Source organism: Neoarius graeffei, chromosome 19, assembly GCF_027579695.1.
Source record: "Neoarius graeffei isolate fNeoGra1 chromosome 19, fNeoGra1.pri, whole genome shotgun sequence".
NCBI lineage: Eukaryota > Metazoa > Chordata > Actinopteri > Siluriformes > Ariidae > Neoarius > Neoarius graeffei.
In genome coordinates, this window is record NC_083587.1 from 23717089 (window position 1) to 23740571 (window position 23483).

A 23483-nucleotide genomic window follows, 5' to 3' on the forward strand; every position below is an offset into this window, starting at 1 on the left:
TTCAGAAGTACCATTTGACCACCCATGCACCTTTGAGACCAATCAAGCTCAAGGCCATCAACGGGGGACCCATGGGAGAGGGATTGGTTTCAACGCACACAACGCCCCTCGAGATTCAAGTAGGAGTGATTCATACAGAATACATATCCCTTCTCATCACTCCCACTTCACATCATGACCTAATCTTAGGTTACCCATGGCTCCAACTTCATGATCCTCTGATTTCCTGGCAACAACATGACATTCTTCAGTGGTCTCCTTCCTGTCTTTAGAACTGCATGAAACTTACCCAACTCACTCTCTTGTCTACTTCTGTGGAGAGCCCTCAGCCTGACTCCCTCAGCAATGTCCCAGCTTGCTACCTCGACCTAAAGGAGGTATTCAGCAAAGGGAGGGCCTGTGGTCTGCCTCCTCACTGTCCCTATGACTGCACTATCAACCTCCTCCCAGGTACTACTACTCCTCAAAATTGCATATACCCTTTGTCCCTACTGAACAATTGGCCATGGAGGAGTATGTACAAGAAGCCCTGCAGCAGGAGTACATCAGACCTTCAATGTCTCCAGCCTCAGCAGGGTTCTTTGTTGAGAAGAAAGGAGGTCTCTGGCCATGCATAGACTATCAGGGTCTGAACCAGATCATACTAAGGTATCCATATCCACTCCCACTGGTACCTTCAGCCTTAGAACAACTCAGATCTGCCAAGATATTCTTGAAACTAGACCTTTGCAGCGCCTACAACCTGGTCAGGATTCATGAGGGTGATGAGTGGAAGACCACCTTCAGCACCACCACAGGCCACTTTGAATACCTTGTCATGCCTTATGGCCTTTCTTGCACTCCCAGTGTCTTCCAGTGCCTCATCAATGACGTGCTCAGGGACATGTTGGGATGGTTCATTATGGCCTACATTGATGACATCTTGATCGACTCCCCAGATAAGAATATCCACCATGAGCACATCAGGTCAGTGCTTTCTCACTTGCTCTAGAATCACCTGTATGGTAAAGCCGAAAAGTGTGAGTTTCATGTCAGCCAGATCTTGTTCCTGGGATCAAGAGGGAGGTGAGCATGGAGCAAGCTAAGGTCACAGCCATGACACTGTGGCCCACTCCCACATCAGTTAAGGAGTTGCAGTGCTTTCTGGGGTTCACCAGTTTCTACCACCAATTCATCCGCAGGTTCAGCACCATCGCAGCTCCTCTCACTGCTCTCTTGAAAAATGGACCCTTTCACCTCCACTGGAATCTTTCAGCTGATCAAGCCTTCAACCAGTTGAAGATGACTTTCATTACAGCTCCCATACTTCAGCACCCAGATCCTTCCAAACCTTTCATTTGTGGAGGTGGATGCATCAGAAACAGGAGTAGGAGGAGTTCTATCTCAGCGCCTTAGTGAATGACCTAAATTGCACCCCATAGCATTCTACTCTAAGAAGCTCATGCCCACTGAGAGGAACTATGACATCGGTAATCGAGAGCTCTTTGCTGTCAAGCTGGCCCTAGAAGAGTGGAGGCACTGGTTAGAAGGCACAGCTCACCCATTCATGAGCTTGACTGATCACAAGAACTTAGAATACTTAAAAACAGTGAAACATCTGAACCCCCATCAGGCTAGATGGGCTCTGTTCTTCACACAATTTCAATTCACCATCTCCTATTGTCCTGGTTCCCAAAATACCAAGGCTGATGCTCTCTCCCGAATTCACTCATCCTCATCGCACTTGTCTGAACCTACTGCTATCCTGCCACCTGAATGCTTCCTGCAAGCCATAACCTGGGACGTTGACAGAGAGCTCAGACTGCTACAACCCACAAGCCCTTCTGAAAACTGCTCACCTGGACATTTGCATGTTCCACCCAAACTTAGAGGCAAACTCATCACCTGGGCACGCTCCTCTCCTGACACTGGACATCCCAGCAGCCATTGTACCTACCAGCTCCTCCAAAACAAGTATTGGTCGGAAAACATGATCTCAGACATTAATCATTATGTCTCCTTATGCTCTGCCTGTGCCCAAGCCAAGGCTCCCAGAGCTCCTGCCAGCAAACTATGTCCTCTCCCAGTACCCCAGTGGCCCTGGTCACACATCACTCTTGATTTCATCACCGACCTACCCCAGTCACAAGATAACACCGTCATCCTGGTCATCATTGATAGGTTTTCAAAGACACTCAGACTCATCCCACTACCTGGTCTTCCCACTGCATTTGAAACTGCCAAACTATTATTCACCCACATTTTCCGCTACTATGGTATCCCCGAAGAAATAGTCAATGACTGGGGCCCCCAGTTCACTTCTAGGTTATGGTCACTGTTGATCAGTCGTACACACCGGCTTGGAGGAATTTTAGCCCATTTCTCTGTATAGAACAGCTTCAACTCTGGAATGTTGGTGGGTTTCCTCACATGAACTGCTCGCTTCAGGTCCTTCCACAACATTTCCATTGGATTAAGGTCAAGACTTTGACTTGACCATTCCAAAACATTTACTTTATTCTTCTTTAACTGCTAATCCTAGAGGTTCACATACTTTTGCCACTCACAGATATGTAATATTGGATCATTTTCCTCAATAAATAAATGACCAAGTATAATATTTTTGTCTCATTTGTTTAACTGGGTTCTCTTTATCTACTTTTTGGACTTGTGTGAAAATCTGATGCTGTTTTAGGTCATATTTATGCAGAAATATAGAAAATTCTAAAGGGTTCACAAACTTTCAAGCACCACTGTATATACTGACAGATCATGTGACACTTAGATTGCACAGGTGGACTTTATTTCTCTAATTATGTGATTTCTGAAGGTAATTGGCTGCACCAGAACTTTTTAGGGGCTTCATAGCAAAGGGGGTGAATACATATCCACATGCCAATTTTCAGTTTTTTATTTACATTTTTTTTCTCATTTCACTTCACCAACTTAGACTATTTTGTGCAGATCCATTACATAAAATTCAGATATAAAAAACATTCAAATTACAGGTTGTAATGAAACAAAATAGGTAAAAAGCCAAGGGGGTGAATACTTTTGCAAGGCACTGTATATAAGCTCAGTAGTCACAAACACACCTTGCGAAGTATCATTCTGTGTCCTGTACCTGACTATACAGAGCTGTTTGTTTTCCTGACTGACTTCCTGTTAAAGACCGCTGTTCTCGTTTTCTCTTTGACCTCGTTTCCTCGTCTTCCCTGCTTAACCCTGTTTACTGATCGATCAACCTCCGCCCAATTCCTGACTACAATTTCTGCTTCACGATTTGGCTTCAACTGCAGTTTGCACCGTATCCACTCTCCTCTGCATCCGCAAGTGCCTGTGCTCTGACAAATATATAGTCTCTACTTTTGTTTAAAGCAATTGTGTGTTATATTACACGTCTTGTTTGTGTGCTTGTCTTCATTATCTTATACTATATTATTCTATCTACATTCACTGGACATGAGCAATCGCACACTCTGATTGGCTATCAGCTCGTATACCATGAGTAGAGAAAAATATCCTCGGTTGGTTTTGCTGAACCAACCAAGGATAAAATAAAAACTCTACTTGAAAATAAAACCCCAAAAAATACAACAGAAAGCAACAAAACATGGAATGAAAGTATATCATGGTAAAATCGTATCTTTATTTTTCAAGAATTATTATTATAGCATTATTCACAAATTGCTTCTGTCATTTCGCCAGTTTGTTTATATTCTAAGTGGAAATGATTTTGTCAGACATTGTGTATAAAGTCTGACATATTTTGTGTAAAATCATTTTCATTTGTATTAAAATTATTTAATTTTCTTGAATTTGCAAAAAATTAAAAAATGCTCTGTTTCTCAAAATTCAGTGAATGTGGATAGAATAAAACAATTATTCCACTCAATCTCATTGTACTTGGCTTATAATCAACTCAGTGCTACACGCCTCGTCAGCTGTCAGCTCATGTACAACTTAATTCCGTCAAACAACTGTTAAATATACGTCATATACTGTCATATACATAAAATGTATGTTATATTACAGGTATTTTCTGTGTACTTGTCTTCATTATCTATTTATAATATACTATATGATAATATTTATGTGTAATCTTGTGCAATATGTAATGCTGTAGCTCAAAATTTGAGTCAAATTCCTTGTATACAACCCCGATTCCAAAAAAGTTGGGACAAAGTACAAATTGTAAATAAAAACGGAATGCAATAATTTACAAATCTCAAAAACTGATATTATATTCACAATAGAACATAGACAACATATCAAATGTCGAAAGTGAGACATTTTGAAATTTCATGCCAAATATTGGCTCATGGGGCGGCACGGTGGTGTAGTGGTTAGCGCTGTCGCCTCACAGCAAGAAGGTCCGGGTTCGAGCCCCGCGGCCAGCGAGGGCCTTTCTGTGTGGAGTTTGCATGTTCTCCCCGTGTCCGCGTGGGTTTCCTCCGGGTGCTCCGGTTTCCCCCACAGTCCAAAGACATGCAGGTTAGGTTAACTGGTGACTCTAAATTGAGCGTAGGTGTGAATGTGAGTGTGAATGGTTGTCTGTGTCTATGTGTCAGCCCTGTGATGACCTGGCGACTTGTCCAGGGTGTACCCCGCCTTTTGCCCGTAGTCAGCTGGGATAGGCTCCAGCTTGCCTGCGACCCTGTAGAACAGGATAAAGCGGCTAGAGATAATGAGATGAGATGAGATATTGGCTCATTTGAAATTTCATGACAGCAACACATCTCAAAAAAGTTAGGACAGGGGCAATAAGAGGCTGGAAAAGTTAAAGGTACAAAAAAGGAACAGCTGGAGGACCAAATTGCAACTCATTAGGTCAATTGGCAATAGGTCATTAACATGACTGGGTATAAAAAGAGCATCTTGGAGTGGCAGCGGCTCTCAGAAGGAAAGATGGGAAGAGGATCACCAATCCCCCTAATTCTGCGCCGACAAATAGTGGAGCAATATCAGAAAGGAGTTCGACAGTGTAAAATTGCAAAGAGTTTGAGCATATCATCATCTACAGTGCATAATATCATCAAAAGATTCAGAGAATCTGGAAGAATCTCTGTGCGTAAGGGTCAAGGCCGGAAAACCATACTGGGTGCCCGTGATCTTCGGGCCCTTAGACGGCACTGCATCACATACAGGCATGCTTCTGTATTGGAAATCACAAAATGGGCTCAGGAATATTTCCAGAGAACATTATCTGTGAACACAATTCACCATGCCATCCGTTGTTGCCAGCTAAAACTCTATAGTTCAAAGAAGAAGCCATATCTAAACATGATCCAGAAGCTCAGACGTCTTCTCTGGGCCAAGGCTCATTTAAAATGGACTGTGGCAAAGTGGAAAACTGTTCTGTGGTCAGACGAATCAAAATTTGAAGTTCTTTATGGAAATCAGGGACGCCGTGTCATTCGGACTAAAGAGGAGAAGGACGACCCAAGTTGTTATCAGCGCTCAGTTCAGAAGCCTGCATCTCTGATGGTATGGGGTTGCATTAGTGTGTGTGGCATGGGCAGCTTACACATCTGGAAAGACACCATCAGTGCTGAAAGGTATATCCAGGTTCTAGAGCAACATATGCTCCCATCCAGACGACATCACTTTCAGGGAAGACCTTGCATTTTCCAACATGACAATGCCAAACCACATACTGCATCAATTACAGCATCATGGCTGCGTAGAAGAAGGGTCCGGGTACTGAACTGGCCAGGCTACAGTCCAGATCTTTCACCCATAGAAAATATTTGGCGCATCATAAAATGGAAGATAGGACAAAAAAGACCTAAGACAGTTGAGCAACTAGAATCCTACATTAGACAAGAATGGGTTAACATTCTTATCCCTAAACTTGAGCAACTTGTCTCCTCAGTCCCCAGACGTTTACAGACTGTTGTAAAGAGAAAAGGGGATGTCTCACAGTGGGAAACATGGCCTTGTCCCAACTTTTTTGAGATGTGTTGTTGTCATGAAATTTAAAATCACCTAATTTTTTCTCTTTAAATGATACATTTTCTCAGTTTAAACATTTGATATGTCATCTATGTTCTATTCTGAATAAAATACGGAATTTTGAAACTTCCACATCATTGCATTCCGTTTTTATTTACAATTTGTACTTTGTCCCAACTTTTTTGGAATTGGGGTTGTACTCTAGTTTACATGGCTAGCAAAGCTCAATTCTGATTCTCTCTGATATGACATTTTCAAATCTTCCATTTAAAAAATATTTATTATTTTACTCATTAGAGCAGATGTCTTGTGAAAACTGTTGACATTCCTGACTGGACAGTTTTCTTTTTCTTACATGCAGTTCTCTCTCTCTCTTTCTCTAGGTGTGCTGTCTCTCCTGAGGCCTCTCCTCTTGGATGCAGTCCTGAGTATCCAACTGCTCTGGCTCTTGGAAGACTCGGCAGCTACAACAATGCCCTCGCCGAGGCTGTAGTGAAGGGAGACATTCTGCCTCTGCTTGTCTACTCACTGGCCAATAAGGATGTAAGACTTCAGCCCAGCATTACAGCTCATATTTTAATACAATAGTTTACATGGCGGGTGGCACAGTAGTGTAGTGGTTAACATTGTCGCCTCACAGCAAGAAGGTCCTGGGTTCGAGCCCCAGTGGCTGACCGGGGCCTTTCTGTGTGGAGTTTGCATGTTCTCCCCATGTCTACATGGGTTTCCTCTGGGCGCTCCGGTTTCCCCCACAGTCCAAAGTCATGCAAGTTAGGTTAATTAGTGGCTCTAAATTGACCGTAGGTGTGAATGTCAGTGTGAATGGTTGTTTGTCTCTATGTGTCAGCCCTGCGATGACCTGGCGACTTGTTCAGGGTGTACCCCGCCTCTCACCCATAGTCAGCTGGGATAGGCTCCATCTTGCCTGCGACCCTGCAGAGGATAAGCAGCTACAGATAATGGATAGTTTACATGGCAGAACAAGTGGCTGTGCTGGAGGAACCTGATGAATTATGGGTTGATTTTAAATGCTATTTGAACTACATACCTCTTATTATTGTTGGTATATGGGTCTCTTGCTATTCATGGAGATATGAGCCTGGTCTTATATTACTGAAAATCATTGCCCAAGACTGTTACCAAATTAGCTGCTGATTACACTTTACTTGACGTACTTTACCTTTCTTTCTTTGCATTTGCAAGTATGGCAGCATCCAGCAGGGGTGGATCCAAGAAAATGGGAAGGGGGCATGAAGCCAGGGTGTCCGGGGGCTGCCAGAGACCCCCAGAAGCTCTGCAGTTTTTAAATGCCCGGAGATGCATTTTGAGCTGTCAGAGACATGTTGTAAATGAAATCTTTTAAAGAACATCGCCATATCAAAAATATGTTCTAAAAGTAGGAACATTCAAAACCATTTTATTAGTCACTGAAAATGATATTGTCAGAGTTGCAGGTATATGCATAGAACATTACCAACAATTACCAGTATTTACTAGATATTACCGGAGTTGTCAGGCAAATTATTTACTTAACCAGTACTTATCACTTCTATTAAATTTGTGATTATAATTTGTCATAATTTATCATTGATGGCACTGAGGTTTCTCTTCTCTGCTCTTTCCACTATTCACTTGAACTCTCCACTATGGTGTACCACAGCTGACTATTTGTCTGACAGACGAGACAGAGGATCTCAAAGACTGCAATAGCTTGGGCACTGGGAAAGATCGGCCATCACACACCTGAGTATGCAAGAGCTGTAGCCATGTCCAAAGTGCCCCCAAAACTGCTGACTCTCTACCTGGATACACAGAGCTCTGAGCACCTGCAAGTCAGAGATTCACCAAAAAATAGCAAAATAACTCCATCAAAGGAATGGACTGATCTGATCTTGATTTAAATACACTCTTGCTGACTTGGGCTCAAAGGAAATGTAGGGCCCTTGGAACATATAGCAACTTAGCGTCCTATGAATTTAGGACCTGTGGAATATAAAACCTTGGGAATATACAGTAAGTTCAAGGGAACACAAGACTGATTATATGGGGCCCATGGAATATAGTCCTTAGTTATATAGAGCCCAGGGAGCATATCCACCTCTAAATGTAGGGTTGTGGGAACAAAGGGCACCAAGTATGTAGTTTCTAGGAATATCAGGCCCTGGGTATGACCTCTTTAAGAACATAGGGTCCTAGGTATTTCCCAAACCAAAGCCAACCAAAGATGCTTCAGAACACATAGTTTCTGGTTGTAATACAACAAGCACTGCAAGCTCTCTCATTGTAGGCGAAGAAGGCTTTTAAAGAGCACCCTTCAGAAGCGTACGTACCGTATATCAAACTGTGCTAAGCAATCCTTGCCATACGAGGTTTTCATAAACTGGATGTTTGGGCTGTCATAGGAACAGCCAATTCTTATTATAGCACATGTACAGTAGCTTTACACTTGCTTTTTTCTTTTCTTTCCCTAACTGTGGGGGGGGCCACTTTTACACTCCCCTGACTTTTCTCTCCCCTTTTTGTTACAGACGGATGCGTTGGACAGAGGGCTGGGGGCTGTTTTGTCCCAGGAGGTGGAGGGGGAGGATCGCCCAGTACTGTATATCAGTAGGAAGCTGTCGGTGCGTGAGGGGCGCTACAGCACCATTGAGAAAGAGTGCCTGGCGATCAAGTGGGCGGTCCTCGCCCTCCGTTACTACCTTTCACCCTCTGTTCGGACCACGCGCCCTTCCAGTGGCTCCACCGCATGAAGGATGCCAACGCACGGATCACCCATTGGTATCTGGCACTCCAACCCTTTAATTTCAAGGTGATCCACAGGCCGGGGGCGCAGATGGTCGTGGCGGACTTCCTCTCCTGTCAAGGGGGGGGGGGGGAGTCGGCTGCAGGCCGGACAGCCGCCCGGCCTGAGTCGGGCGGTGGGGGTATGTGGCAGCGGGGGCGTGGTCAAGCGTCGGTCTGTGACTGGAGGGCGGAGTCAGGGAAGGTAAGTGGCAGAATCACTGCACCTGATGTTAATTAATGTGTTTGTGTGTCTTCCCCAGTGACCGCGCCCTATTTAAGGAGAGAGAGCGAGAGCAGAGGGAGCTGTCTCCCCAACCAGGCGACTGATGTGTGTGCGTGTGTCTGAGTGTCTGGGAGAGTGTAACGCTGAAAAGTGTCACAATAAAAAGTTTTGTGAACTCAGTTCTGGCCTGCCGTCCTTCTGTGCTCCACCCACCCATACGAACTGTCACACTGTTCTAGCTGCAAAGGGTGGACCGACGTCATATTGAACCCTATGGATTAGGAATGGGATGTCACTTAAGCTCATATGTGAGTCAAGGCAGGTGAGCGAATACTTTTGGCAATATAGTGTAGCTGGTACCATTGGCCTCAAGCTTCTGAACAACATTTTTCAAAAAGGGGCAAAATGTTATTCCAGAAAAGGAGATAAACCTCCACATCATCACTGTCTTCTTCGTCCTGCGCTTCAGCAAAGTGCAGATTTGTCTGGGACACTTGTCCCAAAGGCTGTTGAAGTATGCAGACCAGTTTTGCATGAGCCAAGAGAAGGCTGGATTGAGCGAAAGCCACCTTGTGACACACCATAGGATTTCTTGGAACTCTATGTCACAGAACTTGCAAAATTCTTTCAGTCACTCTAAAAAATGTTTTGGCTGATGCTGAGAAGTGGCTATACACTTTTAGAACCACATTCTCAACATCTGTGTTCAGATTGTCTAGCACACATTTGATTGTGTTATGCATAATATGGGCATGGCAGTTACCCTTAATAAGATTATTTTGTTTTTTTCTTCAAGATTGTGTAGATTGAATTGTGTATACCGCAGTTTACATTTGTGTTGTCAGCACTGAAAGCTGAAACTTGATCCAGTGACAATCGAAGTTTTTACCAAAGAGTGCAGTATGTAATTCACAATTCCTTCTGCAGATTCACTGGGCTTCTCTGTGAAATCAACCATTTTGTTCATCACTCCACTTTCAGGTGTAAAGAACTGCACTGCAAGCAGAAACATTTCCCTATTTCCCTTGTTTGAGGCAGCAGTTTGAACAGGAAAAGTGGGACATCTTTCTGATGTCAAAATTTTCACCCCATCCTCCACTGCCTTTGGTGCAAGGACATATTTAATGAATGCCTCTGATTTTGTTTTCCCACAAGAAATGTCCAAGTCTTGAAAGATTTTCTGGTTCAGTTTCTGTGCACAATCAGCACTGCTAAAGTTCAGGTTGTGCTTAACACTGTGATATACATACAGGCGTAAACTTTGCAGCACTTACCTGAAGAGGGGTCATGAATTAGATTAAAAATATGTATGGATTGGGTTATTAAATACAAGAAGATAGCTTGATCCTCCTCTCCCAAGTTAGAAAAAAAATGAATGTGTATCATGTTTATGGATTATTTAGATGTTATAAATTGCACATTGTCATATTCACATAATGTGTCATATTTATTAATTATAAACCACTGATGCGATGTCACTTGATATGAAATTTCACACAACGCACAGCTTGCCAGTCAGGAGCTCACCACTGAAATTAAACATCTTCACCTCACTTGTAAGTTTGATTTTACTTGATGGTATGTTATTCTCAGCACTCTGAAGACCAAGTGTAGACTATGAAATGACACGTACAAAAATATAGGACAAATTGCTTCCCGTACTAGAGTTGCGGCTACAATTATTGAAAGTCCACAATTATCAGATTTAGCAATAAAAAGCAAATTTACAAAGGCGAGTTTCAGTTACAACAATTATTATTGGTTAATTAATCAACTGGAAGACCCCCCTCGCCCTTTGATCTTGTTGTCTGACACAGTTCGTTAGAGATGGAGGTTTTTTTTTTTTTAGCACAATCAGCAATTTGAGGAAAACACGGACGTTATCATCGCAGCTAAGCATAGTGGAAAGATCATGGACATGATTTTACTTATCAAATTCACCGATATTTCATGATCTCATTGTCAGAACCTACAGTACTTTGTTTCTTACTCTTTCATTTGACACTCGCCATTTTGTATCTAAACGCGCGTTTGAGAAGTCACATGAGGTGTCAGTAATAGTGATCACTTTCACTGGTGTCCACCATTATCGACACCCTGTGGAATTAAGTGACATTTACAACTGTTATGTATGGATCTTTGTGTAACATTGTTGAAGTAGATGAAGTACTTTAAAAAAATAAAAGTGCTGTGATTTATAATAATTTTTTCTGATCCATAACAGAATGGAATGCTTATAGAGTATTTGGAATCCTATTGTAATAAATAGAATTAGACCAGAATTAAATTCCTAGCATATAAAAAATTACATGCTTGAAATATTGAGATTTTTCTATTCTATTCAGAATTTTTTTTTTTTTTTTGCAGTTTGTTGTAAATATCTACCACATATTACAATATTAGTAAACATTTAATATTTTCAGATGTAAAAATATAAAGTTTTGGTTCAAGGAATGACGTGACCTTTGACCTGGATTTTCATGCGCTTACAATGTCAATTCCGTGTTGCTAAACTACAACACTAGAAATTAATGCAAACAACAACAAATGATTAACAAAATGTGATCTACAAAAATACTGAGAAAGTGGAACAAAAAGATTTGCTGATGCAGGTTAAACATTATCAGTTCATTTGTTTATGTCACGCCCTTGGGCTCACCTAACACTCAGGACTCCACTTCCCACAATCCCCCTCACACACCTGTCACTACCACATGCACTCTGTCAGCCAACCCGGAGCCACTTCCTAGGAGTGGCTCCCCCAAGTTCTAATTATCATCACCCATACCTCTTTGTTTATATCTGTATTTATACCCCTCTGTTTGTTTTACCCTTTGCACAGTATTGCCTCCACATTTTCGTGAGCCTACTGAGCATTTCTATTTCTGATTGCATTCCTGTGTATGACCCTTTTTGCCTTCCGGTTTCTTCCTGTTTCGCCTAGCTCTTGTGTTTGCTTGTCTCTCCCGCTTCCCGGTTTCTCGATCCTTGCCTGTTTTTCGACTCTGATTTGCCTGGCCCTTGTGTTCATCTTGCCTGTGTTTTTCTGATTCCCGGTTCTTGGACTATTGCCCGTTTCCCGACTATGATTTGTCTAGCCCTCGTTACTGTGTTAAATTTCTTGGTATTGACCTAGCCTGGCTTTTGTATATTGTCTTCTCTCACTGTGTTCATTAAAGCATTGAGTTTATTTTTAATCCGTGAGCGTCTGGTTTGTCACAGCCGCATTACAGAATACTGTGCCGACATGCACATGGTGGATCACATGGAGCTACAGGTGGCGCTTAGCAGCCAAGGACAAATGCTTGGACAACATCACCAGCGTTTTGACTCCGTGACTCAGTCCATCCAGAATCTTGCGCAGCAGCAAGGGGAGCAGCAAAAACAATTAACGCAGATTGTTGAAAGCATGAAAGAAATTACTACCCAACTCCAATGACTCAGCCTCCCCGGCTCGCCTACAATCACTAACCAGGCTGCTCCCCCCACGGCAGGTTCCAGTCCGTTTGTTGTCAGCAAGCCGGATAAATTTGATGGCTCACCTAATCAGTGTAAGGGGTTTTTGTTACAATGTTCAATATTTTTTGCGAATTCCCCCCGAGCTCGGACAAGGCTCGTATTTCTTTTATGATTTCTCGCCTTATGGGCAAGACCTTATATTGGGTTACCGCAGCCTGGCCCATAGTCCAGTCCGACACTTACGACAATTTCATTAAAGAATTTAAAGCAGTTTTCAGTCACGCCAATGAGGGCCGCTCTCAAGGCGAATTACCCATTTATGTCAGGGTAATCGCTCAGTGTCTGACTATGCTTTGGAATTTTGCACTCTTGCGGCTGGGAGTGGTTGGAATGAGCCAGCGTTATTGGTGACATTTCACAACGGTTTGAACTCTGACATACTAGCGGAAATGGCATGCAAGGATGGCGGCCTTTCACTAGAGAAACTGGTTTCCCTAGCCATTTGCCTAGACCAACTGAAGCACGGGAGAGGTCTACATAAATCCCCTATGGTTCCAGCTGCTGCACTGACTCCTTGTCGCCTGTGCCCACCGCTGACCCGGACTCATAAGGAGCCAGAATCCCCTGAACCCATGCAGTGTGACTCATTCCGTTTGTCTGCGGATGAGAAGCAACAACGTCTCCATGAGGGGCTGTGTCTCTATTGTGGAGCTGAGGGTCACCTTCTACGTGACTGTCAAATCCACTGACGCAGTACTTTGGCACCGACCCCGCTCCACGCGCTAATGTGGTGAGTGCACCCACTAAGGGGTTGGTCTCCAAGTCCTTCCTCCTGCCTATGACAATCAACTGCCCTCAGTCTGTCTGTGTGTTTTCACCATTAATTGATTCCAGAGCTGAACCCATGCAGTGTGACTCATTCCGTTTGTCTGCGGATGAGAAGCAACAACGTCTCCATGAGGGGCTGTGTCTCTATTGTGGAGCTGAGGGTCACCTTCTACGTGACTGTCAAATCCACTGACGCAGTACTTTGGCACCGACCCCGCTCCACGCGCTAATGTGGTGAGTGCACCCACTAAGGGGTTGGTCTCCAAGTCCTTCCTCCTGCCTATGACAATCAACTGCCCTCAGTCTGTCTGTGTGTTTTCACCATTAATTGATTCCAGAGCTGAGGGGGACTTTATCCACGCCGAGCTGGTGGAGCAACTCCAGATTCCCGTGGAGCCACTGGAAATGCTACTGAGATTGACTGCCATCGAAGGAGATCCCATGGGAGAAGGACTTGTGAACCGGGTCATGAAACCCATTACTATGACTGTCAGTGCTTTGCATTCTGAAGAGATTCTGTTTTTTTGTACTGAATGCTTGTGAATATGCCATTATTTTAGGTTTGCCCTGGCTCAGAAAACATAACCCCGTCATCTCCTGGTCTGACAAAGAAATACTCTCGTGGTCCAGTTACTGTTATGATCATTGTCTCACGCTTCCCATAGCCCAGGTGTCATCTACGACTATAGAAAGCCCCAATGACAATGTCATAATTTCCGTGCCCCCCGAATACAGTGACCTGTTAGAAGTATTTAGTAAGAAAAGTGCTACCAAACTTCCCCCTCACAGAGAATATGACTGTTCCACTGAGTTACTAGATGATGCTTTCCCACCTAAATCTAGGATTTACCCACTTACTCAGGCAGAGGAGAGAGCTATGGAGGAGTACATTCAGGAGGCCTTACAACAGGGTTTCATCTGTCCTTCTACTTCCCCCACAGCTGCAGGGTTCTTTTTTTGTCAACAAGAAAGATGGGGGACTTAGGCCCTGCATTGACTATCATGGGTTAAATCAAATCACGAAACCTTATTCCTACCCGCTGCCCTTAGTCCCCATAGCGCTTGAACAACTTCGTGGAGCATTAATATTTACAAAACTCGACTTAAGAAGCGCATATAACCTAGTCCGTATAAAGGAAGGTGACGAATGGAAAACAGCATTTCTTACCACTAGGGGGCACTATGAGTATTTGGTAATGCCCTTCGGGTTGCGCAATGCCCCGTCCGTATTCCAGGCTTTCGTAAGCGATATACTCTGGGATATGCTTGGCAAATATGTCATTGCCTACATCGACAATATTTTGATCTACTCCCCTAATCTTGAAACTCATATTCGTCATGTCCATTCCGACCTTACGTGTCTGCTTGAGAATCAGCTGTATGTTAAAGGAGAGAAATGTGAGTTTCATCTCTCTTCTACTTCCTTCCTAGGTTATGTCATCAGTCCGGAAGGTGTCGTTATGGATGATCAGAAAGTGAAAGCCGTAACGAATTGGCCCATCCCTACGTCCATAAAGGAGCTCCAACGATTCCTTGGGTTTGCTAATTTCTACCGTCATTTCATTCGCAATTTCAGTAGTCCAGCAGCTCCCCTTACCACCTTATTGAAAGAACTGGCCAAGAGACTCTTGTGGAACCCCCGGGCGCAGGAGCCGTTCGAATCCCTCAAGGTGGCCTTCACCTCTGCCCCCATTCTGAAGCATCCTGATCCCACTCAGCCTTTTGTGGTGGAGGTGGATGCCTCCGAGGTAGGCACAGGGGCGGTGCTGTCCCAGTGCATAGGTGAACCCTGTAAACTACATTCTATTGCCTTCTACTCCCACAAACTGACCCCTGCCAAACGTAATTACAGTATCGGGGATAGAGAATTGCTGGCCATGAAACTAGCTTTCGAAGAATGGTGCCATTGGCTAGAGGGAGCTACGCATCCCTTCCTCATGTAAACAGATCATAAAAACCTAGAATATTTATGGTCAGCTAAACGGCTCAACCCCTGTCAGGCTCGGTGGTCTCTCTTCTTTTCCCAGTTTGATTTTTCCATCTCTTATCGCCCCGGATCCCGTAATACTAAAGCAGATGCTCTGTCTCGCATATATCCCAGTCCTGAATCCTCCCCAGAGGCAGTCAATGTACTACCCCCGTCAGTTGTAGTCGCCCCCATTAGATGGGAAATAGACAAAGAGATCGACCGAGAACTATCTGTCACTCCTGCTCCTGAATCTTGCCCCATATGAAGTAAATATGTACCCACTCAATGCAGGGATAAGCTGATTACATGGGCCCACTCCTCTCTGTCATCTGGCCATCCAGGAGAGACACACATGCACCAGTTATTGTCTGGCAGATATTGGTGGGAGAATATGCTATCAGATATCCATAGGTTTGTCTCCTCTTGCACCACCTGTTCTAAATGCAAAACACCCAAAACTCCCCCTGCCGGTAAACTCATGCCATTGCCTGTCCCTTCCTGTCCATGGTCACATGTAGCGGTAGACTTTGTCACTGACCTGCCCCCCTCACAGAAATACACGGTCATTCTGACCATTGTTGATAGGTTCTCATGTGGAGTTAGATTTATTCCCTTCGTTAGCCTACCCACCGCCTTTCAGACAGCTGAAACCCTTTTTAATTTTGTGTTCCATATGTTTGGTATCCCAGAGGGTATAGTGTCCGATCGAGGTCCCCAATTCACCTCGCAAGTATGGTCTGCTTTCTTTGAGAGGCTGGAAGTTAATGTCAGCCTCATCTCCGGTTACCATTCCCAGTCTAATGGTCAATGTGAGAGGGTTAACTAAGAACTGGGAAAGTTTTTGAGACTGTACTATCATGAGAACCAAGCCGACTGGTCCAACTATTTGCCCTGGGCCGAAATGGCCCAAAACTCATTAATTAGCTCTGCTACGGGTCTCACACCCTTTCAATGCATGCTGGGTTACCAACCCCCCCTTAATGCCATGGTCTGCCATGCCCTCTGACAACCCGGCCGTGGACAGTTGGATGCAACGGAGCAAGCAGGTCTGGGAACAGATCCACCAGCGGATCGAGGACGCCCTCCGCTGACACAAGAGGCTGGCGGATCATCATAGAGGGGACACCCCTACCTCCCTCCCTGGGGACCAAGTGTGGCTGTCGACCCAGGACTTCAGGTTTCCTGAGGGAGGTAGAAAATTATTACCCAAATACATAGGTCTGTTTAAAATTCTCCAGCGAATTAATGAAGTTACGTACAAATTGGATCTGCCGGTGCATTACCATGTTTCTAATTCTTTTCATGTATCTCTCTTGAAACCTGTTGTCTCAGGTCCATTGGACGAGGCCACACCTGATGTCATGCCCCCACCTCTGGTGGACATAGAAGGTACCCTGGTGTATGCTGTCCACCGGTTGCTGGACTCCAGAAGGAGAGGAGGGACTCTGCAGTACCTTGTGGACTGGGAGGGCTATGGGCCTGAGGAACATAGCTGGGTTCCCGCACAAGATATCCTGGATCCGGGGCTGGTGGAGGAGTTCCATCAGTGTCATCCAGAGAAGCCCGTGCCTCGGCCTAGGGGTTGTCCCAGGCCATGGGTCCAGCCCTCCCGGCAGTCTGTGCAGCAATGGTCCCAGAGGTCGTCCGCGGCGACGACACTCTGTCCAGCACCGTGGCAGTTCTGATGGCATGCTCAGGAGTGCTCCCGGCAGCGTGGTGGGTGGTCGCCGTTGTCACCCTCATCCCTCGGCCTCCTTGGGGGGGGGGGGGGGGGGTACTATCATGCTCCCGGGCTCACCTAACACTCAGGACCCCACTTCCCACAATCCCCCTCACACACCTGTCACTCCATCAGCCAACCCAGCGCCACTTCCTAGGAGTGGCTCCCCTGAGTTCTAATTATCATCACCTGTACCTCTTTGTTTATATCTGTATTTATACCCCTCTGTTTGTTTTACCCTTTGCACGGTATTGCCTCCACATTTTCGTGAGCCTACTGAGCATTTCTATTTCTGATTGCATTCCTGTGTATGACTCTTTTTGCTTTCCGGTTTTTTCCTGTTTTGCCTCACCCTTGTGTTTGTCTGCTCGTCTCTCTCGCTTCCCGGTTTCTCGATCCCTCCTGTTTTTTGACTCCAATTTGCCTGGCCCTTGTGTTCATCTTGCCTGTGTTTTTCTGATTCCCGGTTCTTGGACTATTGCCCGTTTCCCAACCACGATTTGTCTAGCCCTCGTTACTGTGTTAGATTTCTCAGTATTGACCTGGCCTGGCTTTTGTACATTGCCTTCTCTCACTGTCTTCATTAAAGCATTGAGTTTATTTTTAATCCGCAGATGTCTGGTTTGTCACAGCAGCGTTACAGTTTACAAACATTAGAATTACTTCCTCATTTACGTAAATACCGACATCCATATATTTAAGATATTTTGTGCTAAATATAAGTCTATGTAAAACAAATTTTAAATAAAAACTGTTTTGTTAATATCACATACCGATATACTGTATATATTTTTTAATAAATCATCTGGTTGTCAATAACTGTAGACGAAGGTGTCGATAATTGTAGAACAGTGTCGATAACTGTAGACAAAGGTGTCAATAACTGTGGAATGGTGTCAATAATTGTGGAACGGTGTCACATGATCTGATACGCTAAGTAATCAGGAATCAACTTGGTTTTTTCCAGTGGAAGTTTGAGTAATTATTCATGCACAATTTACGTATTGAAAGTCTTTTCTACTTTTGCAATGGCCAAAAGATCATTAAGGTGTTGATAATTGTAGCCACCGCTCTCATTTAATATTAATTATTATTAGTTTTTGTATTTTCCGCCTTATTTTTCTGTATTAATATGAGACGGGTGGCAATCCTGAGAGCGGTCGAGGCTTGGCTTTGGTCCCCGGGAGGATGTAAAGGACAGTGGCTGAAAGCTCAACTTCGGTCCGTGGCACTGCTCCTGTCGCTTTGCACAGCATGTGGAAACCATCTTGTTTTTCAAATCCCGCCTCCTGAGTGCAGATTGGCCAGGTGTGTCCCAGTCCCGTGCTAGGATTGGTAGATACGTATCTGGTTAAGACCCGCCTCCTGCTCGGATTTGATGTTTTGTGAAGTCGGTCAAATCACCGTGGTTAGCAACAGTCAACACACTGGTTGGAAACAGAAGCAAATCATATCAAATAGCTAGAGAGATATATAGATAATCACATCATCTGTGGAAAATAATTTTAATTTATATTTAAACGAGCCCCTTATCTTCAATTTATTTGCAGCAGAAAAGGGTGAAAATATTAAAGTAAAAACTCTGCCAAGCCCAGGGATTTTTTTCTGTTTCTTATCATTAGTATGTTTTTCATATTTTTTATAAACATATTATTAGTACATTTATTTAACATTACTGCTTTGTATTTTGAGGGCTTTAGATATTTAGATACTGATTTTCCCCTTGTTCTGTGTAACCGTTTTTCTACACATTTGTTTTTGCAAATCTCACCATATTTCTGTCTAGTTTAGTACAAATTAAATTAATTATTAATACAAGTTGCTTCCACGTATTTGGGTTAGTAATTAAATGACCGTTAGGTTATTAAAGCTGTACTGCCTTTCAGATTTTTCAAATTTAGGCCATAAAAAGAATTTTCCCCGACACTCAATTATTTTTGTTTAGTGGACCGAAATCTACTGAATTCGAATCACAGACTTCCAATTTTAGGTTTTTTTTTTTTAAATAGAACAATTAATGAATTGAGGGCCACGTGGTCCTAAATTCTCCACTATTTTCTTGCGTCACCATGACACAAAACGAGATAACGTTATGCATCATGGGGCTTTTCCCATTCACACAAGGCATTGTGGGATACAAATTTGAAACAGGAGAGAAAAACGGAGGACATGAGTGTGCAAATGAAACGTGGAACCCCAACTATAGTAACGAAAAGAGAGAAGAAAAGACGTTGCGCAGAAAACGAAACGCAGAAAACGAAACGCAGGACCAAACTAATGAATATCGGCGCTCAGTGAGCACCTCGGTGTGATCAGCTGTTCATTTAGTGACAGAATGATAGAACTGTCAGTGCACGGTCAAAGGTAAACCTGCACTTGCGCACATGGACTTCCTCTGTCTGCTTGACTGCACAAAGCGAGCGATTTCATGCACATTATTTGCTCGGGAATCACCTCAAATTAAATAACTTCCCAGCCACAGAATGGCCTGGGTTTTTTTTTTAAAGATATTACAGAAATAAACATACTGTATATCACAATGACCAAATTTCAGAGGGAACTAAATTTCACCGATTTTATGAAACCGAAAGGCTGCCTACTTTTAACTTTAGGTCACTGTGCTCAGGAAAATGTTGTCGAGACTTTAATATTAATTTGGAATTTATATTGAGTTTATTGGCCTCGGCAAAATATGACAAAATTATTTAGAAAGCTAGAGCCTTTAGCCAATACAAGCTATTCCAGAATTATTTGTACCCTTTAGGATATTGGATAAAAATATTAAATTATAAATGTTATCATTGAATTACTTATTTATACTTTATAATTTAATTAAAATGGTTTTTTTTACAAAAATGATAAGATTATAAAAAGGATTTTTTTTCTGATCTGGAACAGCATATGAGGGTTCACAAGCCTCCGAGCAACTGGAAATGATATTACTTTTGTGGACCCTGACCCACATGCTGTCTTCATCTCTGTGTAAACCAGAATTGTTCTGTCATGTTGTAATGTTCACTTTGTTTTCTTCTCTGTTATGTATATATTGCCTATGTATTTCCTATTTGGTCAAACAAACAAACAAATAAAATCTGCAGTAATCTTCCTGAATGTATCCATGATGATAAAACGTGTTGAATAATGTACATTATGATTAAAACGTAAACACCCTCACAAAAATCAACCATTCACACACTGACACACACATACACACATGCGTGGGCGTGCACACAGGCAGGGTTGCAACTCCTCACATCTCCTATGTGGCATGACTATTGAGAGGGCCATGAGAACACAACCTTGGGCTCAGACTGAATCCACTGAGCCCAGAGTTGTGACTGGACAATATAAGAGAAAAGCTCTGTAATTCTGTGTTGCAATCGTTTAGGGTGGGTGGAGCACAGAAGCACAGCAGGCCAGAACTGAGTTCCCAAACTCTTTATTATAGCTTTTCAGCTTTAAACTATTCATGCACACACACACAAGCCTCCTGGCTGGAGAGAGTCTCTCTCCTCTGCTCTCTCTCTCCTTTTTTCTAGGGCGTGGTCACTGGGGAAGACACACAAACACAGGTTAACTAACATCAGGTGTAGTGATTCTGCCACTTACCTTCCCTGACTCCGCCCTCTGTTCACAGACTGATGCTTGACCACGCCCCCGCTGCCACATACCCCCACCACCCGACTCAGGCCGGGGAGCCGTTCAGCCTGCAGCCAACTCCCCCCCCCGACAGGAGACGAAATTCGCCACGACCATCTGCGCCCCCGGTCTGTGGATCACATTGAACTTAAATGGCTGGAGTGCCAGATACCAACGGGTGATCCGTGCATTGGCATCCTTCATGCGGTGGAGCCACTGGAGGGGCACGTGGTCCGAACAGAGGGTGAAAGGGCATCCCAGTAGGTAGTAGCGGAGGGCGAGGACCGCCCACTTGACGGCAAGGCTCTCCTTCTCTATAGTGCTGTAGCAGCCTTCATGCACCGACAGCTTCCGGCTGATGTACAGCACTGGGTGGTCCTCGACCTCCTGGGACAGAACGGCCCCCAGCCCCCTGTCCGACGCATCTGTCTGCAAAACAAAGGGGAGAGTGAAGTCCGGGGAGTGTAATAGTGGCCCCCCACACAGTGCAGCCTTTACCTCAGAGAAAGCCCGCTGGCATTACTCCGTCCACTGGACCGGATCTGGTGCCCCCTTTTTAGTGAGATCAGTCAGTGGGCTGGTGATGTCCAAATAATTAGGTATAAACCTACGATAGTAGCCAGCCAGCCCCAGGAACTGTCTCACCCACTTTTTGGTCTTGGGGCTTGGCCAGGCCGCAACTGCTGCTGTCTTATTAATTTGGGGACGCACCTGCCCATTGCCCAAGTGGAAGCCCAGATACTGTACTTCCACCCGCCCAATCGCACACTTCTTCGGGTTGGCTGTGAGACCCGCTCACCTCAGCAACCTAAGGACGGCCCTCAGGTGTTGTAAATGCTGTGGCCAGTCATTACAATAAATAATAATGTCTGTGCCCAAGGTATGTGGCTGCATAGGTGGCATGGGGGCGGAGGACCCTATCCTTAAGCCTCTGGAACATAGCGGGCACCCCAAACAGCCCAAAAGGAAGTGTGACAAACTGGTGTAAGCCAAACGGTGTGGAATAGGCCATTTCCTCTCCGGATAATGGAGTCAAGGGGATCTGCCAATATCCCTTTGTCAAATCCAGTGTCAAATAAAAACGAGCCGTGCCTAGTCGATCAAGCAACTCGTCAATACGAGGCATTGGGTACGCATCGAATTTAGACACCGCGTTGACTTTTCTGTAGTCCACACAGAACCGGACCGACCCGTCGGCCTTGGGAACCCAGACCACTGGGCTGCTCCAGTCACTGTGGGGCTCCTTGATGATGCCCATGTCAAGCATGGCCTTGAGTTCTTCCCGAACCACCTTTTTTTTTGTGTTCAGGCAGTCTGTAAGGGTGGCTGTGCACTACCACCCCCGGGGGCGTCTCAATATGGTGTTCTATGAGGTGGGTGCGGCTGGGCAGGGGCGAGAATACATCAGAAAATTCTGCCTGCAACTATGGGACCTCTTGCACTGACAAAAGCAGGGGCTCGAGCCATTTATCCCAGTTATGTGCGTCCTCACTTACAATTTTTTTAATTATGTTTTTGAGGGTGTGATTAAATTGTTCGACTAAGCCATCCATTTGTGGGTGATAAATGCTGGTGCGGATCGGCTTGATTCCCAGTAACCCATACAGTTCGCACAGTGTGCGTGACATAAACGTAGTGCCTTGATCAGTCAGAATCTCTTTGGGGATTCCGACTTGGGAGATGATGCGGAAGAGCGCTTCCACAATACTACGTGCGGAGATATTGCGAAGCGGCACTGCTTCCGGATATCGCGTTGCATAGTCCACCAGAACTAAAATAAAGCGATACCCTCATGTTGACCGATCTAATGGCCTGACGAGATCCATCCCAATTCTTTCGAATGGGGTCTCAATTAATGGTAGAGGGCGCAAAGGCGCTTTTGGAATGGCCGCTGGATTTACTAACTGGCATTCGCGGCATGCTGTACACCACCTACGGACATCGCCGCGAATCCCTGACCAATAGAACCAGGCCATTATTCGGGCTAGTGTCTTATCCTGCCCTAAGTGTCCAGCCATGGGATTAAAGTGAGCCGCCTGGAATACCAATTCCCGGCGACTCTTTGGGATCAAAAGTTGTGTTATCGGCTCCTTTGTCTGAGTGTCCTGCGTCACTCGGTATAATCTATCCCTCATAATGGAGAAATAGGGGAAGGACGGGGTGGCGTTTGGCTGGAGCGTTTGACAATCGATTACTCTCACTTGGTCAAACGCATGCCGCAGAGACTTGTCTCGCGACTGCTCTAATAGAAAATCCGTGAGGGATTCCCCGAGAGAGGGAGGAGGAGCCAGCGGCTCCTCACTCTGACGCGGTGATGACATAGACGGCTCTGTGACAGCTGCTCCCGCCAATGCCACGCCGGGACCTCCCCCTGCTAAACTACGGCAGGACCCACTCTTCACTAAATGATTCATTAGCTCCCGAAATTATCAAGTGGGTAAGGCGAGGATTAACCGCTGCCTTTACTCTAAATTTCTCCCCTCGAAATAGAATGTTGACCGACACTAAAGGGTAGTTGTGAACATCCCCATGCACACACAACACCTTCACCAATTGTGCTCTCCCCAATGCCTCGTCTTGCACCAGGCTTTGGTGGATTGAGGTCTGATTACAATCGGAGTCCACCAAAGCCTGATATGTATCCCCTTGGATACTCACCAGTATGCGATACGCTCCGGCCCGATCAAGGGTGGTCCCTGGCACATCGGGGATCCGGCCCACCGTGCCCACCTCCATCACCGAGCACTGATGCTGGAGGTGCCCCGGCTCCCCGCAGCGCCAGCAAACTGGCCCAGGCTCTTTCTCTGCACCGGTTTTTCAGAGCTCACTCACCTGAGGGGGGGGAGACACAGAAGTGGAAGCAGGAAATGGTAGGGCACCGCGGGTGCAGCGGGCCGGCTGGGGTGCAGCTGGCCCCCGCCTCCGCG

The 23483-nt window shown here is 44.9% G+C and overlaps 1 protein-coding gene across 7 annotated transcripts in view; it reads left to right on the forward strand.

Annotated features, from left to right (window-relative positions):
• Positions 1 to 9120, forward strand: part of LOC132867137 (sperm-associated antigen 6-like) — a 77403-nt gene extending 68283 nt beyond the window's left edge. For all 7 annotated transcript variants that reach the window (XM_060899893.1, XM_060899891.1, XM_060899892.1 and 4 more), the window contains 2 exons: positions 6318 to 6477; positions 8979 to 9120. The gene's annotated coding sequence lies outside the window, so the exon portion shown is untranslated. The remainder of the gene's footprint in view (positions 1 to 6317; positions 6478 to 8978) is intronic.
• The last annotated feature ends 14363 nt before the right edge of the window (positions 9121 to 23483 follow it).